At 45.2% G+C, this 6,510-nt stretch overlaps 1 protein-coding gene across 2 annotated transcripts in view; it reads right to left on the bottom strand.

Annotated features, from left to right (window-relative positions):
- ZFAT (zinc finger and AT-hook domain containing) overlaps positions 1-6,309 on the bottom strand; it is a 127,279-nt gene extending 120,970 nt beyond the window's left edge. For both annotated transcript variants that reach the window (XM_072410633.1, XM_072410635.1), the window contains exon 1: positions 6,168-6,309. The gene's annotated coding sequence lies outside the window, so the exon portion shown is untranslated. The remainder of the gene's footprint in view (positions 1-6,167) is intronic.
- Between the last annotated feature and the right edge of the window lie 201 nt (positions 6,310-6,510).

Here is a 6,510-nt window from a genome sequence, read left to right as displayed (position 1 = left end):
CTGCTTATTATGTTGGTGCTATATAAATCATGTTTATTAATAATAAAATTCAGCTTGCTCCTACTTTCTGCTTATTTAAAGGAACACTCAAAGCCCTTTTTTTAAAATATGCCTACCCGTCTTCTTCTGTCTCCTAAACCCTCACTACTTCCCACCACTACATATCTCCCCTTCTGTTGTGTGTTACTTCCACCGTCTCCAAGATTGTAAGCTCTTCGGGGCAGGGTCCTCTCCTCCTCCGGTGTCACTGTTGGTATCTGTCCGTCATTTGCAACCCCTATTTATTATACAGCGCTGCGTATTATGTTGGTGCTATATAAATCCTGTTTATTAATAATAAAATTCAGCTTTCTCCTACTTTCTGTCCATATAAGGGGTCTTTTTGGTTCTACAAGCCTGTAGCTTTATCAGCCACCGCCTGACCACTGCTTTCTGGAATGGCAGCCGGTGTTGCTGAAACCTTTGCTTGGAATTGGGAGCACCGAAGACACAAATGAAGGGCGGTTTGGCTCAGTGACTTAGCCATTGAGGTTTTTGCATTACATAGTAACTGGATTTGGTGCATGTTTAGATTGTCATTTTGCACAAGTTTGTTGGATCACCCAGATTCTCCCATGATAGTGTATCTTCCCCCGTCTTGGAGAACTTTAATACATCAGGTCTATTGAAGGCATCCCTGTGTGCTTACTGGAACAGGAAGTGTGAAAAAATATGTTCTATGGCTACGTACACATGTGCAACAAAAGATTGCAAGATGCAAGAACGAGTGTTGTATATACAGCACCGTTCTGCTCAATGCAGAGGGGAGGGGGAGAGGGACGGAGCGGCACCCCGCTGTGCTCTCTCTCCTTAACTTTCATTACGATTGTTCGTCGTTCATCGTTTGTGGATCTGCCAGGACAGACCCATGAACAACAAACGGCCCCTTTAAGCCGGGCACACCACCCAGCACTTTTCAGTAACCAGCCGGCTGTTTTTAGGTGGGTACTGATGAGTTGGGTCACAATACCAGGGCCACCACCAACCTACAGCTTCTTCCCACTCAGGTTAAAAAAATTCCTGTGTTGAGCACTGGAACGGCGAGCACTGTACACACGCCAGATTCTCATCCGATATCAGCCCTGGGGCGATTATTAGAAGAGAATCATCTGATGTGTGTACATACAGGGCCTGTTTATATATACAATATTGTATTGCAGTGCCATGTTGTAAATATCTGGCCTGGTACTATAATGCACACTAACAAACTTCTGTCCAATTTATTTTTTTTGGTCCATTTCGGTGTGTTGGCAGCCCAGTTAAAAAGAATGGGCAGCCTTACCATACCACATGGTTTGCAAGATTAGAGTATGTATTGATGCTAAGAACTGACTGGGAGGAAAGGGAAATGGGCACTTAGTCCAGGTAGATGTAGATTGGGTTGAACTAAATGCAGGAGGAGCAAACTGCAATGAAAAAGGGCAGCCGAACAGATCCTGAGGTTTGTCGTTCCTTTATTAGGTGAGCGTTCTCTACATTTACAGACTTATCTACAATTTATACTAATATTGCTGTCTGTTATAAGAATATTTTTAATATTCGTAGAACACCCTATGGAACGTCATTGTAAGGTCACTTGGACTCACTGAGAATCAACAGGAGAAGCAAGAAGAAATCTACACCAGAAGAAGAGGACAAATCCCATGGCACTGGTAGGGCAGAGTAGATTTGGGTTGTTCTGACCTCAAAAGGAAAAGAGCACCTATGGATCATTGTGTCATATTGTGCGAGTGTGCAGATTCAAATCTAAGTTGGGTTGAAACTCTGATGTAAACTAAAAATTCCAAAAGCAAGGCAAAGCAATGTACATGGCAGCTTGACAACACTGACACTGCATCAACAGGGGAAGCAAGAAGTAAGCTAAACTAGAGGAGGACAAACCCCATGGCACCGATAGATCTAAAGGGATTTGGAGTGCTCTGGCCTCCGAGGGCTAAAGGTGAGCACACCTAGAAGTCAGTGTGCCATATTGTACAAGTACATTGGTTCATTTGGCTGTTGGGTTGCCTCTGTGATCAGTCAGCGGACCATAGAAGTACACATTGCAGACTGACAACACTGCTGCTATTTGCAAGGCAAGGGATTAATGTTGTCAGCCTGGAACAGAATATGCTGTCACTGTCAGCTTCTCCAGGAAATAAATTATTTAAGACAACTGTATACAGTGAGGCATGATGCCTTATATACATACTAAGTCATATGGAAATCAAATCTAATAAATCATTTTAGGTATAGAAAACACAAGAATAATAAAAGAAAAAAGAAATTAATTCCCGGGGCATTTACCAATGCAGATTGTATAAAGGGGTATTTAAAGTCTAGAGCCCTTATTTAAAATGATTTAAAGCTGCATGGAAGGGAATTGATGTGCTACAAGTGCCCTCTAGTGGTCAAATAAAAATTTGCAGGATTACTAAAACAATATTTACAACTTTTTTTTAAAGTACAATAAGAAAGTATTAAATGTTTGCAACATATAAAAATCATACAAATATGAGCGGGTGCTGAGAAGTTCCTGGCTTTGCCCCCTTCCAGATGAAATAGAAAACTGAGTGTGGGGGCATTTGACAGCCTAATATCTTAGTATGTAACTGTGCAAATATCAGGTCTTTGTGATGAATAAAACTGTTTTTTCTTTTAGTGGGAAGCTGTGACGGCAGAGGCACAAGCAAGTTTCACGTCATTGGAGTTACGGGCCGTCATGAAGTTTTTGTTTCTCCAGGTAAAGTCAGCAAAGGACATTCACACCGAGATGTCACAAACACTGGGGGGAAGTGTCCTTCCTAAAGCACTGTCAAAACCTGGAGATCTTGTTTCAAGACTGGGCATTTCACCGGTGAAGATGAGCCACGCAGTGGGGGCCTCCCAACCTCAACTGACCCGGCAGCCTGCGATGATGTCCATGAGCTGATTATTAAGACCGGGGAATATCCGCAAAAAAGATAACTCAGACACTTGACATCTCACGGGAGCGTGTTGAGTTTGTTATCACCACTATCCTAGACATGTGCAAGCTTTCAGCGAAGTGGGTGCCGAAATGTATGAACAGTGATCAGAAGGAGGAACGAGTTGCATCCAAAGCCGTTTTGGCCTGTTTTGAAGCTGCACGGGACATTTTTGGCTAGGTTAGTGACTGGGAATGAAACCTGGCTTCACATCTATGATCCTGAAACCAAGGAACAGTCAAAGGAATGGCGCCACAGTGGGTCCCCGTGGCCGATGAAGTTCTGAACACAAAGATCAGCCCAAAAAGTCATGGCGTCCGTTTTATGGGACAAAGATGGTATTCTGTTGGTGGACTACCTACCTCAGGGCTCTAGTATCACCAGACAGTATTATACTAACCTCCTGGACCAGCTGAAGGAGACAATTAGGACGAACCGCTATGGAAAGTTGAGCAAAGGGACCCTTTTTTTGACGGACAATGCACCTGGGCACACGTCCAACGTTGTGTCTGCCAAATTGAACACCCTGGGTTTCCAATTGGTCCACCATCCCCCTACTCACCTAACCTGGCCCCCTCGGACTATTATCTGTTCCCGAATTTGAAGAAACACCTGAAGGGACAACGTTTTGAGGACTTTTCTGACGTCAAAGATGCTGCTGAGAGCTGGTTTGCGGCCCAACCAAAGGACAACTACGCTGTACTAAGTGCATGAGTCTCAGGGGGAATATATTGAATAAATGTGTTATCTCATAACTCTGGCTCTCTTCTTTCTGGGCAAAGCCAGGAACTTCTCAGCACCCCCTCGTACAAACCTCCAAAAAACAAGCACAAAGATAAAATTGAACCTAAGATTCACCCATGCAAAAAGTCAATCTAATGCCACCTTGCATAGCAGAACACACTTCTCCATCCTTCATTCCTTTCAGTTGTAGGAGATGAAGATAGGCAGCCATGTGTAAGCTCTGATTGGTTACAATTAGGAGCTTACACAGAGCCAAGTACAGGCTAATGCAGCCAAAGACCGTCAAACCAGCTAATTAGGCATGCCTGTGCATTGTTTTATATTCCAGAGTACATGTGATCATATCATGGTTATTACACAGATCAGAGATGGAAATTTACAGGGAAAGCTTTTTGGATAGCATAGGATTTTTTGCTGTGGCTACATGCTTGCTGCAGGTCAATATTTCATTATACAGCGAAGAATGACAACCACAGAGAATGCAGTTCTGCAAGTACCCTCTAGAGATCAATGCGCATGGCAATCAAAGCTCATTCTTCCTTGTGATTGGTGGGCTTTAACGCTGATTCAGCAGGTGGTGTCAATGGCAGTTTGCAAAATGCTGGCAGGGGACAGGCTTCTCTTCCTAGGCTGTGGCTAATGCACATGGAAAGTCTTTAGCTGGTTTGTACGTTGTCTATGTTTTAGAGAGGTGCTCTTAAATCACATTGCAGTATATTGAAAAAGGATTGCAGATATCCAAGAGAACCAGTCACCACTAGAATTAACATGCATCCTAATAACACATTTTTGTAATTTATTTTAGAAAAGGGGTCTTAAGGGGTCCAGGATGTAGCCAATAGGAGTACAAAATGCCCGGGTGTTAGTGATCCCTGGTAAACAATGCCACAAGCTCTGGGTAAATAGGAGAAAATGAGCTGGTAAGCATTGGGAAGAAATGGCTAAATGTCTGTGGTTACCAGGAGGAATATTGGCCCATTGTTGGGGCAGTGAGGGCAAAATGCTTGATGGTGTTAGTGTAAAGCAAAGTACCCAATTTTTGGATAAAAAAAAAATGCCCCATTGTTGGAAAAAGAAAAAACAGCCCCAATGTTGGGAGGGGGGGGGGGGGGGATGCCCCATTGTTGGGGAACAAAATAAATGCCCCATTGTTGGGGAACAAAATAAATGCCCCATCGTTGGGAAAATTCTCAATGGCTGCCCCATTGTTGGGGAACAAAAAAAAATGCCCCATGGTTAGGGTCAATACAAAGATTTATGTTTTTTTGTTGGAATGAATAGGAGTATGGTACCCCATTGTTATCCTATGACCGGTGTGAGTGGGTGCATAGGGCACTTTTGTTGGTGTCAGCAGGAGGAATAATGCCTCGATGGTGGTGTAAGAAGGTTGAATAATCCCCCCATTGTTGGGGTCAAAGGAACAGTACCCTGATGTTGGTGCCAATAGAAGGAATGATGCCCTGTTAGGGTCCGTGGGTGGAAATACCCCATTGCTGGAGCCAGTGGGAAGAATAGGGCCCCATTGTTGAAGTCACTGGGGTGAAAAGTTCCCCATGGTCGGTGCCCCATCATTAATGTTAGTGGAAGGATTAATTCCCCACTAGTGGTGGGAGTGGAAGGAATATCTCCCCATTGTTAGGTTTAGAGGAAGGAATGGAACCCAATTGATACTGGCAGTGGGAGGAATAATGGCCAATTGGGTGAAAATGCCCCATTGTTGGTGCCAGTTTGAGGAGTAGTTCCGCATCATTAGTGTGGGGAAGTGGGGGAAAAAGTGATCTATAATACGCCGTTGTTGGAAACAGCAAGAAGAATAGTGTCCCATTGTTGGTTGGACAGTTGGAAGAAAAGTGTACCAACAGGGTCGGGTTGCAGAAATCGTCTACAGTGTGATGGGGTCAAGTTGTAAGAACCGTGCACCGGGGGTCGGGGTAAGAAGGGTACCCCAGTGATGGGTCCAATTGGACCAATCGGCCCTCACCTATGGGCTTCCGTTGTGGGGGATCGGGCTCCGCCTATGGGCTTCCGTTGTGGGGGATCAGCCCCTGTCCATGGGCTCAGGGTTGGGATCAGCCCCCCATCTTTGGGGTCAGGTTGAGGGGAATCGGCCACCATCTATGGGGTCTGGTAGGGGGGAATTGCAACTCACGCAACCCTGGGCACCCATAATAAACATGGTGGAAGCCCTGAGCAGCAAAAGTTGCCCAAAATCTTCTGTGTTGTGCAATACTTACTTCTGAGTAACAGGACAAGCCTGCTAGTGGTTATTATATAGGAATAGATCACTGGTGACTGGTTCTCTTTAAACTGCTGGACCCTATAAAAAAGGGCCAATCAGAATCTTCCTTTCATGTTGCTGGGCAGAACACACGAGGAAAGGAAAATTCTCATTGGCTGCCGGTAACCCGCCTCTCCCGTACACATAGTGACATGACTTGCCTGCTCTGTCATGGCTGTACTTCGCCCGGACCCCCGCCATCCCCTCCAGCTGCACCATAGCAACCAGCTCCGTACACTCTGTATAGCATGGACACACTCTCAGGACACCGGAAGCTGCCGGTGGCCACCCTAACGCTTCCTTGCCGCGGCTTGGCGGCGGACCAATCAAATTTATGCTAGCAAGCTCTCCACCAATCACTAGCGCCGCTCGCGCCCGCCTTCATTCAGGACTAACACGAATTTAGGCAGATGATTGGACGAGCAGGCCGGCAAAACACATTCACATTGTCGTCACTTGGGGGAGAGCTACTTTCAGAAAATGTCTCCAAGCAGTAGTGTATTA

The sequence above is a fragment of the Pyxicephalus adspersus genome, chromosome 5 (assembly GCF_032062135.1).
Source record: "Pyxicephalus adspersus chromosome 5, UCB_Pads_2.0, whole genome shotgun sequence".
NCBI lineage: Eukaryota > Metazoa > Chordata > Amphibia > Anura > Pyxicephalidae > Pyxicephalus > Pyxicephalus adspersus.
This window is presented reverse-complemented; position numbering and strand designations above follow the sequence as displayed.